At 33.6% G+C, this 27,589-nt stretch overlaps 1 protein-coding gene across 1 annotated transcript in view; it reads right to left on the reverse strand.

The window, feature by feature from the left end:
* The window catches only part of LOC106712553 (torso-like protein), a 37,426-nt gene extending 14,552 nt beyond the window's left edge, over positions 1 to 22,874 (reverse strand). The window contains exon 1 of the mRNA XM_014505152.2: positions 22,765 to 22,874. The gene's annotated coding sequence lies outside the window, so the exon portion shown is untranslated. The remainder of the gene's footprint in view (positions 1 to 22,764) is intronic.
* Positions 22,875 to 27,589: the final 4,715 nt, after the last annotated feature.

Genomic DNA, 27,589 nt, shown 5'->3' on the forward strand with positions numbered 1-27,589 from the left:
TGTACAATATTATTTTGTTTAACTTGTGCAATAGTTAAATAGGTTAGAAATAAGGATATTGCCGGAGTAATGTGTTGATTGGACTTAAGTATATTTATTATTAGAGTTAAGGATAGGAATAATATATTCTGATGTTACTGTTCCTGATGTTACTTGTGGTATTCGTTTGTATTATCGCAAGTTGATTTGTAAAGTGATCTTTAGACGAGATCACGAGATGTAGTTAAAAGTTTTTTGATGTGAAACATCTATAGGCTCACTTGTAAACCGAACTGTTGGCGTGGCGACGCTTGCCGTGGCGACGGGTCGCCACGCTATACTGAGGTATACATTTTTTATCTATAGGCAATTCTAGCGCTCCAATCGATTTCATATATAATTTTTACCAGTTGTTCCGAATGATAAACTAACTTAAACCGGTTCATTTTGTTGAATGACTTGAATAATATTCATGCGAACTAGAGTATCCGTGTATAGTAAATAACAAAAAGTTATCGGTTAAATCGATTAATTTAATATACATTGACGATTATGTATGGTGCGTTAATACCGATTATAATTCCCTAAGTAATGTAACTTTAATTATGCATATAATTGCTTACACTTGGCATTGAAACAACGTAACGATGACTTTCAATAAAAATTAATCACAAACTGTTTTTTTCTAATTTTATTAATTAAGAAAAACAACTATTATAATGCATGTTTTATAAATTTTCCTCTTGTCCACACAAAAAACATGTATAGGTAAGAATGTTTTGAAGTTACAAAACAAATAAAAAACTGTATTTGAGTTAAATCATGTTTTTTCTAAATAAAAAATTGTGGCTAATTTTTTAATTCGTTTTTTTATTTATTATAGATTATAATATTGATTATAAATTTCATTTGATGGTCATATCGATGTTGTAAACCCACACTATGCTTAAAACAGTATGAACAAGAACGCAAAAACATAAAATTGCACTTTCCTTCACTATAATATTGATACCTTGTAATAATCAGTTAATTTAGGACCAATGAGAGCCGTTTTATATCATCTTATGTTTCGTTTTGATATATTTATATGCTATTTGATACTAAAGAAGCCTCTACGTTACATGTTGTCTTTAACTTTTAATCTTGTCTAAGTCTTTTATGCACATATAGTATTCTAAGGTCTTAAGGTGAATATACACTAGAGCATTTTCTCAAGCATTTCTATGTAATGTAACGTTTTAACAAATGATATGATACAGGTAAAAGCATAGTTTGCAAAGCACGTCTGGTTCGTGAAAGGGTGATACACAACAACATATCATAGAGCGGCTCGTTGTTTTGTTACAAGTAAATGCTCTAATCTATACCCACCTTTATGCTGTAAATAAAAAGAATTTGTACATTTAAGTCAAAAAAGTGTCACAAGATCCTTGTCTTACTGTAGCTGTCTTGTATTTTTTCTTTTATTACATTTTTTGTGCCTAAGTTGGTTCTATATATTTTGTGACAGATGAAACTGCGATAGTAGTGTCTCTCTCACCGGACCAGATAAGCTTGTCGCACTATAGTAAGTAAGAGAAGAGTTATATGATCGTTCAAAATATTTAAAAATCTCTGCTTACCCCTTCATGCTACGGACGTAAGTGTATAGAAACATTTCTTTACACTTCTTTAGTTTTCAACTTCATAACTTCGTAAACTATAGCGTTTCTTTTAAGAAAACAGAATGCATAACAAAGACGGGTAATATTACACAACGTTATAAATATTTTAATGACCATAAACAACCGGTGAGCAACGTCTGACCATAGAGAATCGATTGGAACGTTTTGTATTATACGAGCTGTCGCGCATTACCATAATGTCAAGGTGTTAGCATCTGTGTCATGAACAGTAACAATGATCTTGATTTTTTTGAATAGAGAATAGAATGTACATCAACTAACTGTTGGTTTCTGAGACCAAAATCTCTGTATAAAACATATCGTCGTCGCAGTCATTATCTTTGACAAAACAGAGATAGCAATATGTTTTAAAGAGAGATTTTTGTCTCAGAAACCCACGGTAATATTTTATATTGAGATGTGATTTTTTAGTTAGTATACATTCTACATTTGGTTCTCAGGCTTTGATTTATGTCTTGGATCAATCATTGATTATTGAGTCTTTAAATTAAATACAAAACAATTTTTTTAGGTACAAAAATGTATGTAGTGTTTGTAATAAATAATTTATACATTAATGTAGTCAATGATAAGTTTTTGTATGTAAGTATTATGAAACAAAGACGACCTTTTCTATGCGCATGCGTCTATGAGATAAAATTACAGAGCGGCTTGGCATTTGCAGTATAATCTTAGGTTGATCGTTAACCCAAAGACTGACTGATTTTTTTTAATACATGAAACGCAGCTCTGCACGAATTCTATTTCATCTAAGATTAAAGTACAAATTAATAGCTTCTTTTTAAATCTTAACACTCGAAATTATGAAGCGATCTTATCTGTTCATATAAAAAAGAAACTTGCTAATTTTAATTGCCTTTGTCTTTTTTTACTGTTCTGACGAAAGAAACAATTTTGTAACACACAACGAATACTAACCATTCGTTGAAACCAGATGAAATATAAGGCAATAGTAAATTGAATGGAGCATAATGTTCAATTAACACTTAGCGTGATTTCTGTGAACTCTTATTAAGTGGAAGAGTTGATTTATGTTTAGTTAATTGCTATCTGTCAAGGCGCGAATAATTAAAGTAATAAAGACTGACACATCTAAGTTAACATGCATTGACTTTTGCGTTTATTTGTAAGTGTAATTAAATAGTCAACCATATTACTTTTACAATATATTACATTTCCCGCTAAGAATAAAATAATGTGCAATTGAACCCAGGAACTAAGGTTTTTAAGACAAGTACTCAAACAGATCAAACTATGGCAAGGTCGTTGTATTACAACTGGTTTGAAACATACAGAAGTACAATAGTAATAATATTGCGAAAGACAAATAACTTACAATGTAAAAACCGTTGACCTCGAATAATTCAACATTAAGTAAAAAAAAAGTAAGTAGTCAAGTTGCGGACCTTGCTCCTCAAGACTTAAGACGTGAAGCAGGCTCTCTGATTTTGTGCACAGCACAGGGTTGTCACATGTTTGTACTTTATATTCTTTTATTCTAAATGTACTCAGAGTCAATGGTTAGTAAGGTTAATTAAACTAACAGTCATCACTTAAGTAACTAATTAAACATACTGTTTCTGATGTATATCAATGTTTCTTAACAATTGAAACAAACAAACATTTCAAAATTACTTTTGTATCGACATTTTTAGTCGACTTCAAAAAGAAGGAGGTTATGTGTACTAGTAGTACACATAACCTCCTTCTTTTTGTACGACTATCCTAGGTTGTAAATAGCAAATAAGATTCGTTTGTAGTCATCTTACAAATATTACGAGTATGAATGCGAAATGGATGTTAGAATGTGTCTTCGGAACGGCTCACCGAATCTTGATGAAATTTGGCATAGATGTAGAACATAGTCAGGAAGAACGCAGGCTACTTATTAAGTTTTATTTTAATTCCGCGTGGACAGAGTTGTGGGCGATAGCTAGTTGATAGAATAAAACTTGGACAGACTTACCTTAAAATTTATTTATTTAAAAACAACTGCATAGCATCCTTACAGTATACAACCAATTTGACACTATACTCTACATAATAGTTTATACGATAACATATTTTATAATAACAGTAAATAACAATAACAATGAAAAAAAAAACATAGATAAACAGTGCAAGAAAAATTATACTTCACATGACAGTTCTATTAATAAATATTGTCATCTTTTTTTTATCTTTGAGAAAACAAAGACAAACAATATGTATTAATACAAGAGTAACTACACTCGAATTCAATAGATTGGAATGTTAAAATAAAATCTTAGTATGTGGCATCCCTAGGCAAGTATTCCGACTCTTTATGTTTCACGTACATACCTCCGACTAAACGCGTTGCAAAATGGCAACTGCATGGAGAAATAGTGATATTAGACCTCGACTGATTGCGGACATATTATGAGAACAAAAGTTCAAATGTGCTATTATTTATTTAGCCTTGTTCATGCTAAAAATATTAGTAAGTGAGCATTATTAATCTAAGAAGACGAGAGCACTATTTTAAGCAGCGAGTAAAAACTCTTTTCTTTCATCGTTCCGAACATTGACACCGAGGCTTTTGCGTAAAACTTACCAGGATCTCAATATACACATAATTATCATTCAATTCGCTCGTTATTTAAATAAAACAAAATACTAAATTGGACCTGTCAAGTTAAGAAAGTTACTTGCTTAAAAAGTTCTGGAACTGATACTCTGTACGTGTATGTACCTATGTATTGTTGATGTAATATTTTAAGAAATTATACGTAGTACTATCTGTCGCCCGCGACTCCGTTCGCGCGGAAATATAAAAAACTTAGTAAGTAGCCTATGTGGTCTTCCAGACCATGTTCCGTAATCCGTTCCGATCCCTTCAGTTTCGGAGATACCTTCTAACAAACATCCATCCATCAAAACGTTGCCTTTATTATATTAGTGTATCAACGCTTGTGATATGAACTGTTCCTTTTATAATTTTACGTATATGTTCATGTGCAATTATAGATTCCATTTGGTTTAATACATTTAAAAGAGTAATCATTAAGTTATTTACAGATAATTCATATCTGTTCTTTGTTATATGAACAAATAATAATAAATCATTATGATTATTAATTCTTTAGTTTTCCTTAATAACGCTGTATGTAATTTTATAAGATAGTTAATATCATTTATTCCTTACCTTATAATTGGTCGTCTTAGAAGCTTGTTAGTATAATTGTTTTAATGAGTTTTAATTACCTTGACCTGTACGAATCTATTCATCTTGTCTATATTTTTCTTGTCTGTATTCATTATAAATGTAATTTTAATATACTTGAAGATACTTTTATGTATAAGATAGGACTTAAAAAGCATTTTCTATAACGTATTGAATTGAAAAGCTAAAATCTACAACTAAACTATATATTTTAGTTGCTTATTGATGTTTATCTATAGGTTATCTAAATTCGTACTAGTAATTTACACTAAAAATAATATTTTTTATATCATATGAAACATGATGTGATACAAGTACTATTATAGGAAGTCACGTATAACCTCGGTTGTTTATTCACACATTTCATCTAATAAGCAACTAGGTTTTGGCAATCGATGTTTTTTTTTACCGAGCGATAATATTTTATTAGCAAACATTTAACAAGCTGACGACCTTCGTTACACTTCCGTAGACTACTTTCTCGGTTACGATCTGGCTTTGTTAGCTCCATAGCGCAGGTGCGTTGGTGTCCGTAATTGTATACACATTTACCAACGCACAAGACAAGAGAATTTTATTTGTTTCATCATGAAAACTTACAAGCTTCCAAGAAATGAAAGTAACATTCCTAATTCAACTATATGTTTAAGAAAAAAAACTTGAGAGGTGTGTTGGGACACCCGGATGAAACGAAGTTCCTTTCTATTAATTAGTGAAGGAACCAATGTTTATTCTATGAATAAAAAACTTAAGTCTTCACAAGAAGTACATTTTATTTCTATGAATTTTCGTTATATATTGTCACGTCGTTGCCATGGTGAAGTAGCGCTCATTCGTCGTTAACATACTTACTATAGCAAAAAGTGTCGTGACAACTTTTCGTAAGAATTTTTTCCGTCTAGCCCCCTTTCACAACGCGCGATAAGGAACTTCGTTCCAAAAACAGATAGTGCCAGTATTTTTTTTACGATTAAATGAGATTAGACGATGTAACTACAGTGAGGATAGTATAGAAAGGGTTGGAGAAATCTCACTCATTAGATAAAACGCAGGCTCTAAGAAAGAAAGGGTAAAAATTTCTTATTAACTGTGAAAACTTACTGATTAGTTAAATTTATAAGGTATTGAAAGCCTTCAGTTTAATATTAGGCAATGCGCAGTGAAAGGACGCGATGAAATCGATCTAGTTCCACGCCGGCTTATGCTATTGCAACCAAAACTTGTAAAAACTTTAGGATAATTGTCTACAACATAATCATAGTAAGTAATAATGATAGAAAAATGTTAAAACTAGATACATCACTTCAACAAACCATTGGCTAAGAGAAATATTACTACAATGAATACGGTTCCGTTTAATGGAAGTAATTCTATTACCCTGCTGTGTTGTAATTTCTCTTTGCCTGATTAATATCTATTATTCTTCAGGTCTTTCATGAGTTTAGTTCTAATAAGGCTCATAAAACACATGGTCATATGAAAGGTGAATTGAATTCAACTACAGGTGTCGTTTGTCACTTGATTTGGCAATATATTCAACGCACACACATACAAAACTATGTCCAAATGTGGATTTGCATTTTGAAGTTGGTCAATTTTGGTCTACAAGGCTTGAAAACTACCTATTTTATGTAAATTCAAATATTGCAATAAAATTCATATTTCTCCTTTGAGTTTTTTGTCCAAATTATAATTCATTTTTAGTCTTCCATCTACGTTGTTAATGATGCTGTCATCAGATCTGCTAATTTGTTAATAAAAGGAGGAACATTAATCAATAATTCTGACGCTATCCAAACTTCTCAACCTTTAGTAACAAGACACATTCGTCGTTGTCTTTTGTCAACGTAATACATGCGCATTAGAATGCATGGAAGGAAAACCATATTTTAATGCAGCAACTACGTAAAACCATAAAATTGTCACAGATTATATTTGATTTTTGTGAATATTTTGGCAGAGCAAATTAATATACTTAGCATATTTATTCATCACGTCGCCCACTTGGTCCATATAAAGGCAGGCGTTACAACCGTTGCCACTCACTTTTGAATTATTTAATTTACTTCAACATCAACTATAACTCGTAACGACCTGGTCAAATAAGTCAATGTTGAAGGAAATTCCTCGCATGTATTTAAACGCGATCTGAATTCTTGAAACAATATTCTCGAGTTGAAATTGTTATTCAAATGGTTAAAGAGCTATGAATAAAAGAAAGACTGTAAGAGGTCAACAGAAACGGTAGTAAAGTAGACAGAGATGGTACATAACTTCTCGTATATTTTATTCCAATGGGACTACGCAATTGTAGCCTGTTTGAGAAAGACACATGGTGGACAAATACGTATGACAATATTTACTTGCTATTAATGTCAGTTATCTATCATAAGCCATGGAAATTAATAGCGTGGCGGAAATTATAATAAAGCCTGGTTTACATTTTCCAGTACAGTAGGTCTGTAGAGCTAGCTTGGCATGGATTGTTATGGCTTACTGGTGCCAGTTAGTGTTTACATTATGTCACTTTTATACCAGCACTGATTTTGAGCACTACTGTCTTAATGTTCTGGAAAAATGTAAACCAGGCATAAAGCTAATATAAGCTAATATTGTTTAAACAACTAGTGTTCTTTCTTATCAGTTTTGTGTTACAATAAATTGTCAGATGGACATCTTGTCATGTCCATGGTCGGTATAGATTTATAGATGCAGCAATACTTCAGCAGTTCCCCTTGAAGTCCATTTTAAGTATAAGGAAACTAATTCTGAGGTCTTTCATTGCTATTGAAGGTGTATGCAAAATGTTTGCGACATGCCACGCAATAGCGTTTGGAAAAAATGATCCAATCTTAAACAATGTGATTACATCAGGTCAGTTTCGGACTATAGTTTGTACCAGTTTAATACTCGGATCTCTAAGATCTTAATGTTGAATCTACGCAAGTATTTAAAGATAAGTTGTGTTTAAGGAATAAACTTAAAGCGATTTAATAGACGCATTTTAACTATAGCTTGCACGGTTTACTAATAATTTCGATTTAATGAAAAGTTTGCTTATAACAACAAATTACAATTTACATTCCACGCATGTAATTCAATTGAGATTATTTAATATTAAAGAAAAACACAAAGGAGTAATACCATTACGTATAAAGGTCAACTGATTTCCAAATTTTATTATGATGACGTCATCAAAATTTATACTAATTTCACTAAAGGTCTTTGAAGTTCTTTAAATTTGCAATTCGAAGTGTAACTGAACAGCAATTAGCATAAGAAAATTAAATTATTTGTTAGAAGTATAATCGCTTTCGTCTCTGACTTAGACATCGTATTATTGCAACTAGCAAAGAGCGTAATCGCGTACGGGTCGTGGGTAAATTAAAATACGCTCACGTGTATTATAAAAACAGGAGGCAATGTACACTGTATTCCTTATGGGGGAAAAACTGGAGCGTTAAAGTGAGCCAATAACGGGGAGTGTAGATCTGTTATTGAAGTGTGAGTAACGGGATAGCAGAACCGTTGCAACGATTGTTTAGTGCCATTTCAAGCAGTAAAATTTAATTGTTTTCCAACAGTTACTGAGTTCGAATTTAACGGTTTGACTGTGAGTTTTAATTGTAGTGACACTTGTATTGACACATATAGTTAACCTTAAATTCTCTTTGTGAAAACAGAGACATCAGTAGGCGTCACTGCAGTCGAATCCCATAGTGAAAAAACATAAAAACTTGAGAGGTGTCAAGGGACACCCGGATGGAACGAAGTTCCTTTCGATTAATTAGTGAAGGAACCAATGTTTATTCTATGAATAAAAAATTAAGTCTTCACAAGAAGTACATTTTATTTCTATGAATTTTCGTTATATATTGTCACGTCGTTGCCATGGTGAAGTAGCGCTCATTCGTCGTTAACATACTTACTATAGCAAAGAGTGTCGTGACAACTTTTCGTAAGAATTTTTTCCGTCTAGCCCCCTTTCACAACGCGCGATAAGGAACTTCGTTACAATAATATTAAACTTGATAAACATAAATATCGTACTTCTCTGTAGTAATCAGCTTTTGCAATAGATGAAATGAAAATAACAAATAGAACAAGTATGATTAACTAACTTTATTGCTTTAGTCTGGGAAACTAAGATGATTAATAAATTAAGCAACGCCCATCCGCGCTGTGATCTGAGCGAAACGAAACAATAACAAAAAGTTGAAACATGTCGAAATGTTTCATTACAATTTTTACACAACTACTGTGTACTTTTTAATCAAAATTGAAGAATAAGATTTCTACACAATCTACTCTTAGTTAATTGTCGACTTAAAATATTGTCACAGAGGTTTATTATATATTTAAACAGGTTTTTAAATACATTGAGAAAGAAATTTCTTAATGTAATGTGTAAAAATAATTGATTCATTTATCAAAATGAAATCAATTACAAAACTAAGTGATACATCGTCATAAATATACTCGTATGTACTAAAGCGTTCAAAGATTCAAATCTATCATGGAATTCAATCGTATTCTAAGCTAAACTTGTGTAATGCGAGGCAAGTCGTTACCGAAACTAAAACAAACAGCAAAGCTGCGGAGCCGGCTCGCGAGCCCCACGCGGAAACTGCAACTCTAAACATCCGAACAAGTTTCAAGATGTACCGCAGCCTTGTTTGTACTAAACGGAGTACAACGTACAAGTTGGACGCTTAAACCAATACTATAATTGCTTATAGTGAACGCTTTTGAATAACTATGACGTGATTTGTTGTGCGAACAGTTAAGGATTGGAACAAATGGATGTCCGTCGTCTCCGCCTATCCCACTGGGTTACGAGCGTCTTATGTTGATGTTGACTTTCGTCTTATAAATCAAGCGATTAACTTATATAACGCTTCGAATTTATCGATATCGAAAAAGGGAATATGGTTACATCACTACTGTTATAGCGATCGACTCGCGCGCAGTTCGATCAGTGTCACGTAATGTCAAACGTATCATTATTAATGTATATTTTAAAAATATTTTGCAATTCTTCAACACACATTACAATGAATCATAAAGGATTTCTTTTTTATTCATCTAGAATGAATTTCATTCTTAAGGTATATTTAATAGAAGAGGGAAAACAACAGAGGCCTTTTAAATTTAAAGAAAATACGAAAGATTCGACTTCACTTTGTTGATACATTGATTGACATGAAGAATATATTTAATAAAAATTATTTCCGATAAAATATCCGGGTATGGTTTCACGTTAACATGTTTAACAAGAGGAAGTAAGTATCCGTATACAGTTTGGAAGGTTATTACTAATTATCATGATGAAAGGCGAAGGAGGCAATTGTAAAAACAAAACTGAGTTTTCCCAGAGGATGATGATGAGAAGAAGGTATTAATTTTTATGAAGGACTTCATTGCTATATTAAAGGTTATATTCGACTTTGACTTTTTTTTGGTGACTCAAACACTTAACGAACTCCAAAAACAAAACTTATTTTTAATAATATATAGTTCCTGAAAGCATTTAAACACATCGTAATAAGTTTCATTGAACTAGATTCACTGTGTACCGTTGAGACATTGACCGAGCTGTTACGTAACAATTTCGCAGTTATCTAGCAAGTTAACTCATCGACGCGTCGGATATTATGACTATAAAACTTTACTAGCAACAAGTTACTACATATAAACATCTAGAATGGAACAGGTTCATAGAACACGTTAGTGTGGGTTTTCACTGGCAAAACCCATGTATAAAAATATGCTGTTATCTTTATTTTTTAAAGCATTAGTAGAAATATGTAAAGATTATACGAGAGCTAGATATTAAGTTTACTTTTTTGTTGTGTACAAAAAATACAAGAGTCTTTACCATTTGTACTTCTTTTCTTCTTCTTCATAAAAATGTATACATTTACAAAGTTTCTAACTTTTGTAACGTTTGCATGTATTCGTTCGTATGCTTCCGACGATTTATACATGGTATTAACGAATACGTTTATACGTATTTTTGAAAGCAAAGGCCTATACAAGTTTCTAATATATGCATATTTAAACAGCTAACCGTACAAAATATATTATAAAATGTCAATGTCATTATTGACTTAATATGATTAATTTTAAAGACCATTGAGACAGAAAATAACATATGTAATTATTGTTAAAGTGAGATATAAAGTTGAAACATAATATCTTACTTAACCATTAATTATTTAATATAAATTACATAACATTATTATGTAAAAACTATAAATAATATGTTAAAACTACTAAACTAAACTATATACTTATACTACACTAAAAATAAAACTAGATTATGTAAAAAATCGACCCCAAATCGCTGCGCTCGCAGGGTAAGGTGCCCAAGAGACTGGCGGCATTTCCCCGTTGAATGGCCAGGCTCAACCTTTGTCCGAAATGCGCGCCAGCCCTTGGATCCCCTGAGACGTCGATAAGGCGTACGGAAATCTCCTTGAAGAGCTGACGGGCTTCCGCACCCCAAGGCCCCAAGGTCTCCACGGCAAAAGGCACAAATATATACGGCTCTCCCAAAGCTGCATATTTACGCCTTTTATTGGTTTCGGCTGTCGCCGCAGCTGCACCGGCTTTGCGAGCGGTCGCTCTCACATGGGATGGGGCAACAGTGTCCACGCATGTGGCATCCCACACTAGTGACCGCCCGTTTTTCCAAGGGATGAGCGTCATACCATCTGGCCTCTTGCCATCGTCCCGGGCGATGCCATTAGGTTCGAGCACTGCTGGCACCCCGGAAGAGGCAAGGGCGCGACGGATGACGTCATTTAAGGCGGCATGACGCGGAATGCGTCCTGCACTGCGACGACATGCTAAACCATGATGACCTAGAGGATCCACGTCTACCCCACAACGACAGCGATGGGCTTCGTTCGTCCGGGCCCCTAGCCGTAAGCTCACCGCCAAACTAAATGTAGTCCTCTCCAAAAGGGTACCTACGCTAAACGATGGAATGGCATTTAACCAGTATCCTGATTCAGGTTCACAGCTGGCCAAAAGACGAGACCGCTCCGCTTCGTTTTCTGAAGACTCTAACAATTGGTTTCGGGTCTTCATGCAGAGTGGCTCATCCCACTGCCGCTGTGAAGCCAGGTTCAGGGGTAGGTCCGGACCGGTTGCACTGAGCCAGGCATCCCTGGCCTCGGCTAAACAGGCAACCTCTACGCCGCAGAACGACGGGCCTAGTATGCTACCAACGAGGTTAACCGAGCTATAAACCGAGGACAGAAAGGCTGGCAGTGCTACACATGAAATTTTCCGTATTCCAAGACCACCATGGCGAATCGGCAAGGTTGCTTGGGCCCAGCACCTATCATTCAAAGGACAATTGAATGTGCTATTTAAAACTACTCTTATTGTCTCATCTAAACGAGAGAGAAGGTCATTGTGGGCCCAAAGCGGTGTACAGCGAAGCGTATAGGTAGTCTTGGGAACAAAGAGACAGAATTTTATAATAAAATAAGCCATGTGAGGATTTATGTCTTTTAGGCGACTGGAAGATTCCTGAAATTTTAATATTTGATCCTCTACAATTTTGGTGAAAGCCGCTTCCAGCACTGGGGCCCCCAGTAGACGGAGCGACTGGTCGTCAATAACTTTAATATTAGGAGCCAAAACATTAAATTTAGAATTTAGTTCATAGCGACATTGTGCCGGTAATCTTTCGCTGAAATACAACTCGCATTTAGAAAAATTTAACTGTAAACCAATATCACTGAAAGATTTTGTAATTTTTTCCAAATCTGACAAAACAGAAGCAGCGTCTCCACCCAAGGTCCCGTCGTCCAAATACCATACGTTGAATTTAGAAGTCAAATTCTTGATGTGGGGATGTATTGCCAAACTGAATATTGCCGGTCCGAGAGGGTCGCCCTGCTGACAGCCGACAGCTGATTGTATAACTTGACCATTATACGCTAGGCTGGTTGATCCGCTGTAGCATTGCCACAGGTAAGCAAAGGTAAGAGGTATCTGGTCCTTTGCCTGGGTCAGCAAGACGCCCCTGTCCAAAGAGTTAAATGCATTCTTTACATCTACCTTTAGCAACACTTCGCTTGAACCTTGCTTGAGAAAGGTGCGCGCAGCGTGAACAGCAGCCTCACACCCTCCCTTGGTTCCAAAACCTAACTGCGTTGGCTGAAATTCCTGCTGCAAATCTTGCAGGATGTGCCTACAGCAGATTTTGGAAGCCACACGGCGAATTGTATTGCCTACGGCAATTGGTCGGATGCCACCATCCATTTTCCGAAGCGCGCAAAGGTTGGCCCCATATAAGACGTCAATGATGTCTTTGCACACCTTCCCAGAGAACATAAGATTCACGAGGCTGGTCAAATCTTCCAGAAGTGCAGTGCCGACGTCACCAACAACACCACAAATCAAATCTTTAAGGTGTTGTGGGGACATACCGTCTAATCCGCCGGCAGAGCCCCTCCTGAAAGACATAATCGCGGCTCGTATATCCTCCGGTGTAGCCCACAGGGTAGGCTCAGAAGGCTCGGGGGCATCCGGCAAGCGAGTTGTTGCTAAAGGCTGCGGATGTTTAGACAACAAGGCAGCGTAGGTCTCTGGTGAGTTGGGAGCAACGACGTCACTAGTAAATAAAAGGTCGGCAGCACCTTTAATGTCTCCCTCATCAAATTTTGATTCAATCCTTTTTGTAATGTTGTACGATATTTGTTTTTCCTGAATATTGTCTAAAGTAGGCCTAAAATTGGGGGAACAGTTGTTTTTTATTTTTTGTGTAAGGGAACTGCCATGCTTGTCTTGGCTAACATGTAGCGTTTTATACGCGAATGTCAGAAAATTCTCCCAGCTATGTTTATCGTTCTTGTCGATGACATCTCTGACGCAGGAAGATAAAGAGGTCGCTACGCACCGTCTAGCCCCACGAGGGATTCTTTTTACCAAGGGGAGGTTTCTCTTCAAGTTATTTAATTTTTGCCATAAGGGGCCCCCGGTGGGGGCTTCATTGTCAGTTACATTATGAAAATTCTCATTGCTACCTACATGCGGTTGCCGGCCCTTATGGCACCTACTTTTGTGTATGTGCAAACCTCTTTGTCCTTTGAAAAAACGCGGCTGGGAGCATTCTCTGCATTGCACGAGTTCCTGTGACGAGGTTGCACCGGACTGACTTGCGGATGTAGCCTGCTCAGGGGTCGGGAGAGTTAACGTTAACATATAATAATAAAATATAAAATAATAATAGGACTATATATAATAATAACTAGGTAAATGTTAAAATTTAAATAATTAATGTTAAATGTACACTGTAATTTGTCTTAACCCTAGATTTACAAACATTCGTCTGTACAGACCACAGCTTGACGCAAAAAACCTATGCTTGTTGTTTACTTGTTACGATTCTGACGATTTTGACATCTCCAAGGAAGATTATATAACGGCGAAAATCACATTAAAATTGAGGATTCCGATGATGATGAACCGTTGATTAGAAAAACGGGCATTTGATGTTTCAATAAAAATTTTCGAACTGTGGCGCGGAACTGTAAGCGCAGAGGATCAATTACCAACTTTGAGGTGATGCTTATTAGTAGACACAAATATATTTTTATCCACGGATATAGAATATTATTCCATTATACGATCATTTAATTTCACGCTCATTTTAAAATATTTTGTAAAAAATCTGAAAATTTTTCCTGACGTCTTGTTTGTCATGCGTGACGTTTTTTTTTATCTTATGATTCATTATGTCATTATTATATTGTCAAAATGATAGCAATGACATTAAATACGTTTCATTCTCCTATATAAATGACCTTGTGTAAAGTATGCAGTTTAGGTACTTATATTATAAAAAAGATGAGTTTCGAATGCTAAGATCAAAACGTGTTTGTCAGAGATATCTGTTCGTGACCGGTGTCCATAATACGGAAATGTGAGGGCAAAAACGTGCACGGTGACGCAAAAATAATGTTTAGGTCATTACGAACACTGAATTTTAACCTTTAAGACGTAAAATAAAAATATATATAAAACTAGCTGTCGCTCTTAACTCCGTCCGCGCGCATTTAAAAACTAGGGATATGAAAAATAATTAGCCGATTCTCAGACTTACTGAATATGCGCATTTCATAAAAATCCGTTAAGCCGTTTCGGAGGAGTATGGTAACTAAAATTTTGTCACGAGAATTTTATATATAAGAACAATATAAATATTAAATTGATAATAATCTATAAAGAAGAAATAAGGTAATATAAATCACAACGACTCATATATTAGATTTTAACTTTTTGTGCGATACGATAAAGAGAAATATGTAACCTATAAAATAAAGTGTCTGTAAAATAAAAGAAAAATCATAATGTATGCTATTATGTATAAGTGTTAATTTAAAAAAAAAACTATTTTTAATGTTTTTCTGTCTGTCCGTAAATTCGCGTTAGTTCCAAGTAATCATCGAAACGGGTGGACCGATTTTGACGGGCCTTTACTGGAAAAAAGCTGATGTATGCGGGAATATTATATGCTTCTTTTTTCGGGGATATTATATGCTTCTTTTTTCGGGGATATTATATGCTTCTTTTTTCGGGGATATTATATGCTACTTTTTTTTACAAAGTCGCATGTGATAGCTAGTTATTTTATAAACACGATCTAAGTAACCTTGGCCTTCCATTACCGAAACATTTGTACTATATTTGTCATAATTATCTTAAAAAAAATAGAGGTAAAATGTTTTTGAAAAAAAAAAGAAAACGATACTGTAGCATATGCATTAGAAAAAAATATTCAAATTAAGTACTTTAGTTTCCAATTTTGAAATTCGATTTCGTAAACCAAAATCAAATGTCTTATAAAATATTCGTATTCGGCAATCAAAAAATATTTTAAACGGTGATAAGCGTCATTAATTTTATGGATATTAATAAAATGGTCTATGAAATAAACGATCGGAAAAAATTTCAACATAGCATGGTAAGAACGGCCATACACGGACCGCTTGGAACTGTGTGTGCTATCCGCAGTTGACGTTTGTCATACACGAACCGCAGTTTGCAATCGCCGCAAAAATGACGACAACCGCTTGCAGCAGTCTGTTTATGGCTGCTGTTAGCTACAAAGACAATCGAGTAAGATCAAGTTGAACTTATGGTAAAATTTTCCCTACTTCAATATTATGTATTCGCATATTTGAATAGATGATTCTTAGATATATAATATGAATACAAAAAAAATATGATATCATTATTTTGCTTTGAAGGTCGAAAGTTTAACTCTATTGTACAATAAAATAATAACAATTTCTTTTATTACAATATAAAAAAATGCAATAATTTAATCGCAACTGAACTATAATATTTACAAAGCCTTTCTCCTTGAAGGTTATTACACATTAAAACTCGTCAAAGATACTCAGTGAGTTTATATTTTCACTAGCAGTTGCCCACGACTTCGTCCCCTCGGAATTTAAAAAAATCTCGTAATAAATATGCCTATGTCGTGCAGGGATAATGTAGGTTCTGAACAGTGAAAGAATTTTTCAAATCGGTTCAGTAGTTTCGGAGCTAATTGAAATGCTAACATACAAAATATTAAATCTTTCCTCTTTATTATATTAGTATAGGGATTAACAATTATTAAAATAAAAATTAACTATAGTATTAGATAAAATATATTTAAATATCATTGGGTTTTCAATATACTGCTCCTACTAAGAAACTTGCAAATGAACTGCATTTCTCCCTTTAAATCGAATTAGGCCCAGGATTATTATATTAGATAATTTATGATATTGCCAAGGACTGAAATTTTTATTACTTTTAGGTTGTCTAATCTAGATATCTAAATAAATAAAATTGAATACTCAGAGGACCTATGACTATGACTTAATAATTTTAAGCGGGACTATATTCTAGCTGAGAGCTTTGTTGTAGATGGAAATTAGATTGCCGTGACAATTGAATTAAAACACATTGTTTTCTCTAGTTTTGGAAAGAATGTGAGGGTTAGAATGTGTTTTTATACAAGAGTGTCGACACTGGAAACCCACCCTTAGAATATAAAGTACTAAGGAAACCGGTCCACCTGACTCCTCAAGGGTAACGAACAAGTCCATCTTATTATCATATCGGTAATGGTCTAGTTGAAACGATGACCTTTACAGAGTGGAATGTACGATGGGTACACGATTTTGCTTTAAACATAATATTTTGGTTTATCTCGTTCAATAAAATTTATAATAATGTGTTGTATCAGTCAGGATTTTGATAAGAACCTATGTAAAGCCTTCATTGTTATTAAACATGTAAAAATCTAATTATGAAAATTGATTAAATTATTCCTTAATTTATTAAAACAAATAACAAAGCTTTTTAATTATTACAACGAAAAATTAGTATTTGGTAATTAATTAATCTATATATATAAAAGAAAGTCGTGTTAGTTACACCATTTATAACTCAAGAACGGCTGAATCGATTTGACTGAAAATTGGTGGGCAGGTAGCTTACAACCAGGAAACGGACATAGGATAATTTTTACCCAGTTTTCTATTTTTTATTCCGCGCGGACGGAGTCGCAGGTAAAAGCTAGTTTCTATTATAAATAAATTTTTAAAAAAAATTAAATGATCTAAAGAGGTTAGTTAACTTTTTATTTTAAAACATATCTGTATGTCGAGATGTTATCGTTCTTGCAATACGGTTATCCAGTGTTTGGCATCACGCGGTGCTTGTCGGATACCGTGAGGGTCCCGTGTCATGAATACTGATGTCTCGCCTCATTGTCGACTTTTTTTTCTTAATTCATATTCACCATACGTGAAACAGAATTAAAGGCCGCTTAGATGCGGGCGTCGGAATTGTTTTTTCGACCCTCGATAATTTGTTTTGAAGGTTAGAGAATGCGTTGAAATAAGAAACCATTACGATATATAATGTTATAAAAATGCAAGACCTATAGGTATACAAAAAACTTGCATCGTATATCAAAACTATGAACTTAAAGTGAAATCCTGTCTCTTGTTTAAATGAAAATTAACTAAATCGTGAAAGCAAGGAGAATTTATGACAATAAAGAAATCAGTTGTTCATTTGTATCGACTATGTTAATTCGTTGTAGGTACTTTAAAACATACCTTGTATTTTAAATTCAGCAATCTTCCTAAAGTATTTCGAATAAAAGCCAAAATGCATAGGAGCAGTAACATAAAGCCAAAAGGACTAAATCTTACCGCACTAGTGTGTTATAGATAAAGAAAAGAAAGCAATTAAATCATAAGATTATGTATTATTTAGCTGCAGTAAGAAACATTGCCGTAACAATGGAATTATTTTGAATTTAAGGTCAAAGAAAATCGAATTGAATTTCAAAACCAATTAAAATGCATATATTGCTACTATTAAAACGTATGACCTTAGGAACTGTGCTGCAATTCAGACAAAGTATCATCGTAGGATGGAGATGACCAGATCTTACGACACAAGAGTGACATTTAGAGTCGTCATTTATGCACGAGACCGGTTTTCAAACACCACCCAATTTACCATTCATGAACGTTAATTAAACATGAATGACTTTTGAAGGTTAAATATTAACGACTGCTTAGAAATGAAGACAGAAAAGGTTGCAAACATTGAAAACATTTTTCCACTTTTTTTTGACGTTATTAATTATTTTTGATCTTTTGCTTGTGGTCTAGAAATTAACATTTAGAACTTCTAGTATAATACTTTTGAGTCTCTTCAAGGCCTCTCCGAATAGAGGTAGTAGAGAAATATGAATGTTGTGCTAGGTAACGCGAATGGATAAGTTACAAAACGAGTATATTGCGATAAGCATAAACTAAGTACCAATGAAAGTTTAGCATGTTATAGTGTGTTAGAGGGCCACCTGTTGAGGATGGGAGAAGATCGAAATACCAAAGCAGTGTATCTCAGAGCCCAGACTGGCCGCCCAGATATCACTGGAGAGACGCCGTCGAGCTGGACCAGAAATATCTCCAAGCAGTCGACTAGCACGGAATGGCACAGGACAGGGGGCGTTGGCGATCTCTTTTGTCGGAGGAGAAGACCCACTTTAGGGTGCTGCACCAGCGGAGTTAGTTATGGGGTTAACCCACCTGTTAAATAAACGAGGTAGATTCACATTATTTCAGGAACAGTCTTTCCATTTTTCTGATGGCATCAAATAGGAGATATCGAATTGTTAGTATTGATATTAGTTACAGGTACAGAAGCGTGAGACCTGACCGTCGGTCAGGCAATTGGCCTCGGTACATTTAAATTGGCTCTTCCCGTTTGTCTGAACGTGGGTAAGCACAAAGCTATATTGCCAGTTGATCTTTTAACCCACATTTATTGTTCGGACAACAATAACTGATGACTCGCTGTGGCGTCGCGTACTTGTGACGAAATCACAACAAGAATATTAATTTTTCTATACAGAATTGTGACATTTATAAATATTAAAATTTGTCATATCAACGAGGCAACGATTTAAATATTTACCCAAAAATGTGATAATAAATTCAGTCAGTAAGTTTGAGTAAACATTAGTCAATCTTTATATAGTAATTCGGTTACCACGATTACGTAAAATTTAGACACCAGTTTAAAATTTCTATACATCGACAAGTAGGTGTATACCTCACCCGGTATACTTTCCTGCGAATTTTGACGGATCAAAATGAAATGAGATGAAAATACAAATGTCACTGCAATCAAAAACACAATTAAAAAAGGATAATTCATTGATCATAAATTCAGGACAATAAATTCATATTTTAATTGTTTTCTTTAATTAACATGTTTCATTTTATATTTTTTATGTTACCGTAATGTACGGAGGTAATAAAATATCTGCAGCAATTGTACTTAAAGCATCTCAAGTATCACTACTTAAAATCAATAAAGCTTCATTATTTTTACGATTTACTGTCGTGATAAAAAAGCACGAGTTATTGCTGACTTTATTGTTAACAATGAGAAGGCGAAATCTTCACGAACATTGCGGTGAAATTTCATTTTAATAGTGTCAATGCACTAAAATCATCAATTTATTTTTGTTTAGTACAATCGAAACAATGTTTTGTATTTAAATTAATTTCAACAGACTACCTAAAAGTTTTATATAAAGAACTTCTTATATTATAATAAAGGATGTATAATTGGATGATCTCGCGGTGTTCCACTTTAAAAGCTTCAGTCCTTTGAACGTTTTGTACACATTGAGACAACGAATCGTGGAACAATCAGCAATAGGACGCAGCTTTTAACTGTTTCTTTATTTAATTAGTTATTTGTAACAAGAAGCGAAGTTTTGTCTCGTTGCAAGGAATAAGCCAATTTTTCTTTAAGTGAAACACCGCGGATTTCCGCGACTGTACAATTGCACGAACAAAATAAACATAAAAAACTTTTCATGTTTAAAGGCTTAAAATCTATGAAGTTACTAAATCTTACTACTTTTACTTTATTTAAAAATACGTATATTGTAAATGTGAAAATTTGGATCGACAAGACGAAATTTGAAGAAATAGAACAGATAACAGTCTGGACAAAACTCGCTGGCGACAACTAGTTTAATTAATACAAAATTAATATTTATGTAGCCAAAGCCATAACCAAAGAGTATTTAATAAAGAATATCTTGTGTAAATTTAATTTATTAATTGACTCAAACATTAATTACAGTGTTCGCGATACAAGCTGGGCGTCTGATATCATCCCAATGATTCATTTAATTTATTTTACCTTAAACTTATTTGAAGGTCAATAAAAATACTTTGACATTTTTAAGACGTATATTGGGAGGTTTAACTGAAATAGAAGTGTTGACAATATTAAGAATTTTTTAAGTTAGAAAGTAGACAAGTAAACAAAGGATTTAAATGATTTTTAATTAAAAGATACGATCACTTTTTAAAATGTATGCATATTATCTAATTCGGAATCCCTGGTACCTTGAGGTAATTGGTAGATTAGTATAAGACAATGATTCCCCTTAGTATTAAAAGTTCAAGGTGAGATACTTAGGTATATAGAAATAATCTTATCCCTCTAACGTTTTTTTTTTATTACAAAGTTGTTTATTTGCTATTTTTCCTTGTAAGGTAGTCTTATGATTGTAACTATTATCAAGTTCAAACACATCGAGAGTTTGAAGTAAAAACAACTGACAAACGAATGTTATATTTGTAGCATTATTAATAACATATTACTAACTAACATTCGCCCACGACTTCGTCAGCGCAGAAAAAAAAGTATTCTATAATATATGCCCGCATGCATCAGCAACTTTTCCGTCAAAGTCCCCTCAAAATCGGTTCCACCTTTCCGGCGATAACCCGGGACAAACGCCGACTTGCGGATAGACATGCAGACAAACTGACAACTTTTTTTTTTAAATTGGTTATTCGATATGTGCTACGCTAAGAGACATTATGTACAAATGTGAAAATATATAATTATACGAGTATATTCAAAGTGAAGTCTCACAGTTATCTACATATATGTATATTTATAATATCGAGAAAAACATCTGGAACTGCTAGACAGGTAGGAAGGTAGCTGATGCCCGTGGCATATTATATGTTACTTTTTAAATTTTGAGCTGAAAAACTTGTTTACATTATGCCAGTTGTATGCCAGCGCTGATTTTCAGCGCGACTGTCCTACTGTACTGGCATAATGTAAACCAGACATAACTTTACAATACGTGTAGTGTATGTGGGTATATTGAAAAGAAAAAAAAACATATAGGGACATGCTTATGCATACGTCGCTAACAAAAGAAGTTTAAAAATAGAACAAAACATCAGCTTTAAGAGATTAGGAATTCAAAAGTTAAGAGATTTAGTACTAGATATGTTCATTGCAAAAGAAATTTAATTCGTTAATAGATCATTACAAAAAAGTTTTCGGAAGTAATTCAATTAAGTGTAAGTTAAGTTACTAAATTGAATTGGGCACCATTAATATTAAAAAAAATTATACCATAGTATCTACTTATCTTAAATGATTAACTTAAAATATTAAAGTAAAACTAAATTTATTAAATATATTATTATTTTAATCAAATAAAATGCATCAAACAACCTGTTGTTGACATTACAAGGTTGTAGAAATAAAAGTATTACAAAGTTAATAAAAGAGTAAATTTATAAGGTTGTCGCTGTTGATTACAACATATTTCAAGGCAGCATTAATATTTTGGAAAATGAAACTTGGAATGTTACGAAAATTAACAAAATGTGTTTTGAAACTTATAGCCGTGGGAGAACCTATTTGATTATACACCTTAAAAAACTTAATGATTACAAAAAGGTTAATCTGTGTTCGTATAAAAAAACCACAGAGAATATTTGATATTAGTACATAAAGTTTTAAAATTAATTCTTAAAATTATAAAATTTGTGGCAACCCTAAGCGTAAATTTGCGAAGGCACCCAATCATAGGTACAAGGTCTGACCTGTACATCTGTCATGGTCAGCGTCAGCGGATAAGGTTGTGTAAGACATGATCGTCTTCAACCACGTCCAATTTAATAACTTAAAGCTTCATTATCTTTAAGTTGACTTAAAGATAATGGAACTTATAGTATGAAGTGGTATAGTTATACCTACAGAATTCTTTGCGAATGTGAGGAAACTTGTATAAAGGTACTAAATTAGTATGTACTAATTTAATTTATAGAGTCCATTGACTGTGTATATAAAAATGTTTTAAAGTATCCTTGATTTAAAACCGTTCACTCTCTCAGTATGTTGAAATATCTTAAATATAGTATGTTAAAAATTTCATTGAACCAACTTAATATTTGATTATGTTATGAACAAAAAATCATGTCACTCAAAAAGGCAAACGTGTTCTAATGTGATTTACAAAAATAAAGAAGTAGAACTTACCAGTAGGACAATCCCATCCAATTTTAAAAATGTTTTAGCTGAATTTGAGGTCCGATTGTCAACATATTCTGTTAATAACAGGTATGCATCACAAAAAATACCTAACAACACTATTAAGGTACCGCGAATTCACAGAAATGATTATTTTATTTGATAAAATTTAAACAACAAACCTAAGCATTTGTATTATTTACTGTATAACTTTTTTAACACTTAAATAACAATTATTTAAATTATTTTTATGTCCATTCTGACAGGAAACAAGCTTTTCTTATACAAAACTTATTACGGTATATTTTTAGAGTAGAGTAAAACCACCCCTAACACGATACGATTCGGTCACTGACTATGACTGACTGAACTACGAACAAAACTTGCTCGACTTGATTCGTTTGATTTGGTTGATTTGATTATGGAACGAATCTAAACTTTAGATAAATAAACTTTGTGCTATGACGTTATTTTTTGCGACTTTCTACAATTTTGTCATATTTATACAGTTTTTTTTTTAAATTAATATCATGAGTAAGTTTAATAAAATTACTTTTAAACTATTTTTATATTAACGCCATCTAGTACCGTCTCATGAAACTTTAACGGCGCGAAGTTCATTTTATCTTAAAACGTAAACACGAGATGGAGGTAGTGTGAAATTAGCACTGCTATTTTTCAACGTAGTAATAGTTTACTTTCCATCCATGGATGTCGCTTTTTAAAGATTTTTGTACTTTATAGCAATGTCCAAATGTTTAAAAATGTATGAAGGGAGTAGTCTTTCATTACACGAACTCATCGTTTGGAAGTTTAAACAGGTTATTTAATAATAAAAATTCTTACTTTTTTCTAATCTTACTAATATTATAAACTAGCTGTCGCCCGCGACTCTGTCCGCCTGGAATTTAAGAAATCTTCAGTAGTAGCCTATGTGTTTTTCGTATATAGGTATATCCTCTACCTCTATGCCAAATTACATCGAGATCCATGCAGCCGTTCTGCAGATACCTTCAAACATACATCCATCCATATTAGTAAGATGAGTAAGTTAAGATGTATGAGTGGATGGATGGATGTTTGTTAGAAGATATTTCCATTATGGCTAATGGGATTCCGCTTAAATTTGACCTACATGTGACCTGGAAGCACACATAGGATGCCAATAAAGTTTGGTTTTTGATTCAACGCGGAAGAAGTTTCGGGCGACAGGTAGTATAAAAATAAAAATATAACATATCACAGAAAATGATTTAATTCAAAAACACAAACACTATATATTCTTTTAGCCGTTATTGCAATCGTGGTTATAGTTATACGGAACAGTAATTCAATTTTCAATATCAATAGGAGGTAAAGCACTCTCTAAGGAGTCATAGCCTGAACGACCTCTACTGCTAACAGGAGTGCCACTGCTAGTCGCAGGTTTACCGCCGATGATTCGAAAACCTGGAGTCACTTCGGACACCGCAATAGGAATAGGATACTTTATAACCGGTTGCCTTGTTATTAATGGTCCAGTTTCATAATTAACCACATACGTGCTAGGTCTCTGTATTACTTTCGGCTCGTGTAATGGTAGCCTATAAATTTTGTCTATGAAAGTATTTACTTCATCGAACGGAAATATTCTTCGAGTAGAAGGCCTTCTCCTAAGTAAAGGTCTGCCTCTTTGCCTTTGTGTTACTCTTGTCTTTAAGGGTCTCGAACCAATATAGGTTTGGCCTCTATGACGTCTTGAATTCAAAGAAGGAACCAACATATCTCGCATATTACAAACTCCGCCGCAACTATTTCGGATTAATCCATTATCGACGTAGTACGGGAAAGGTTTTTGAATAGCTTTAGGAAGATAGGTCTTTCCAAGAGGTATGATACCCAGTATCTTCGGAGGATCGATTGAAGTAATCAAAACTGCTTCTAAATAAGGCACGTCCATTGGTAATTTATACGTAGTGAATTTTTCTTGCAACAGATTCTTATATTCGACAGAATTCCCTATCAATATTGGACGTAAACCCAAATTAGCCGTATTTAAAATATGTCCATCGGAATTAATGATATAACCTTTATCTGTAACAAACATGCCTTTTTCATGCAATGTTTTTTCTATAAGATATTTCAACGTGTAAATATCTATTGAATTGGATGCTCTCGAATTTACGAATCTCACTCGTTTCATTTGCTGGTCGAACCAATTATCAAAAGTATCTTGGATATCTATTCCATTAACGCCCTGATAATTTTTTATTAAAGCTTCCGGATGGACAGTAAAATAAGATAAATCGCCAGGAATTAAGGGTCGATTATGAAATATTTCATTTTTAATATAATCTATTGGTATTCTGTGATCTGGTAGTAAAGTATCTATGAGTTTCTTTTGAACATTTATAGATATTGGAGTTATTTTTTCGGTACCTATAGGCTTATTATTAGGTCCTATGATTACATGCTGCGGTGGCTTAATGTCATAATTCATTAAATCGTTAATAGGAGCATCGACGATTCCAGGTTTGTTTTGATTTATAATGATCGATTGCTCGTTCGAATCCAGCTGAGGTGTACTCTCATTTTCTACTAGAGAGACAATTTCATCATTTGTATCTGGATCTGATTCTTGTTCTTGTATCTCATTTTCTATGGGGTTAATGCTATTTTCAATTATACTAATATCTGTTGACGTATCAGTAGTAGATGTATCTGTATTTGACAATTCTGTCGGCACTGTATGTGTTTCTATAATTAAATTTTTTGGTGTTTCACTCGATATCGGGGTATGCAATATTTTTCGATTAGGAGTTGGTTCATCAAAATCATTTGTTATCTCATCAGTTAGTTCTGGTGGCATGTCCTTAAAATCTTTTTCTGCTATAATCTCCTCCGGGTCTGGTGCATCAATGTCATCCCCGTCTCCGTCGTCATCGACATTTTCCAAAACATCTGTTGATGTACTGGTTTCTTCCATGTCACTATTTTCCGAATAATCAACTATGGCATCATCTAGATCATTGTTTGAATCCAAATTCACATTAAATTGATCTCTATTAGGCCTAGTTATTTTGATTATATTTCCTCGATGGGGGCTAATCGTATTTGGATCCGCTTTCTTTCTATTGATGTTCACAGATATAACATTAATAGGTGCGCCTGGTCCGTCCCCTTCAAAGTCGAAATAAGGTTGCATTTCCGGATTTAAGTCAATGTTTAAGTTCTGATGTTTTATGTAGTCAACATCTGAATCACCGCGTGTTGGGTTTCGAGTATTCTTTGGTCTCGGAGGTTTCTGGTTGTCATAGAAAATACTGTCGTCATATAGTTTTATAACATTCTGTTTAGATGGTACATTTATTCCTTTAATTTTTCTTATTGGTCGCTCAATAATTGGTATATCTGGAGAAAGTATATGGCTTCGTTCACTTACGAGATCGGGATATTTTGTGAATATAGTTTGTAAATCGTCAGAAGGAACGTCTAATTGATCGCCTTCATCAAAAGAAAGATCAGGTATCGCCTGTTGTTTCTCGTTATTTGGTACAAATAATTTGATTTCATTTGTAGTAGGATTTTTGTACAGATATACGACTAGCCTTTCCAAGTTTTCGCCGTTATTTGTCAATTTGTCTATTACCGGTGTACTACTCTTCTTTTGTAGATAACAAAAACATTCTCTTGAATTTGGTGTGTATTTCGATAGTATTTTAATAGGACTCCATGCTTGCGCTTTTGTGAGTTGTCTGTAACATATAAAATCATAAATATCTATTAGTTTACAAAAATATAGGTATAGATGATATCCAGGAATAGTTTACGTCGGTATTAAAATTTACCTTCTACACACAGACAGCGAAACCAAAAAGGACAAGAGGAACAGCTGAAAAATAAAAAATGTATCATGATTATTATATTCATTTTGAAATATAACAATGAATTCATGATGTGATTGATCATTATCATCATCCGCCTCTTAGATTACTTTCTTAAGAGACAGAGAAACTCTTTCTGTCAGTAGGATGAGGAGAGAAACTTTTGTCTCCCTTCCAACAAATTTCTTTATAAAGACAGTTTTCTTATTAAAATAATCAGACAAAAAATATTGAAATGTATTATTTTTATCACAGACCTTACTAAAATCCATCTCGATTGTCACAACACCATGCTTATGACTACATATTGCAAAGAAAATCTACTTTATATATAAAAGAATTAGAATAATTAGTGGGAAAAGCCGTTCCATTACAGCGTAACTAAACTTGTTACGACGAAAACTCATAAGTTGAATCTTTACCATCAATTAAAATTTATACTGTACGTTTGCAAATTAGTTTCTATGCTAATTGCTAATTTTACTTCGCACTCCAGTATATTCAAAGATATTAGAAAAATAAAAATAGTCATTAGTAATAAGAAAAATAGTTATTATTGTACGTGGCGCACAGCGCCTTTGATAATTTGCTATCTGGAGATTTGGGTTCGAATATTTGTTTTACCGTTTCAAATTCATAATTGTTAAAATTCGTACGATGTTTTTATCTACCATATAGTCAATATTGGATTTCAATACTCGTAGAATACTCGAAACGTAATTATCAGTGAAATTACGATTTTTTTATAATTTTTTAAAATTTATCATGTGTTTCAACTATTGCGTATTCGATAAATAATTAGAAAATGAGTATCGTTATTATTTTCTTAGCCCAAACCACTGGCTCTCAACCCAAACACTCTCTAAATTTAGCAATAAACCTTTTTTGAATCCACTAATAATATGACACGAAAACCTTAAAATAAACGAAAAAATATAACACCACCAGTGTCATTGTCAATGACATATAAT

Source organism: Papilio machaon, chromosome 22 (genome assembly GCF_912999745.1).
Source record: "Papilio machaon chromosome 22, ilPapMach1.1, whole genome shotgun sequence".
NCBI classification, from domain to species: domain Eukaryota; kingdom Metazoa; phylum Arthropoda; class Insecta; order Lepidoptera; family Papilionidae; genus Papilio; species Papilio machaon.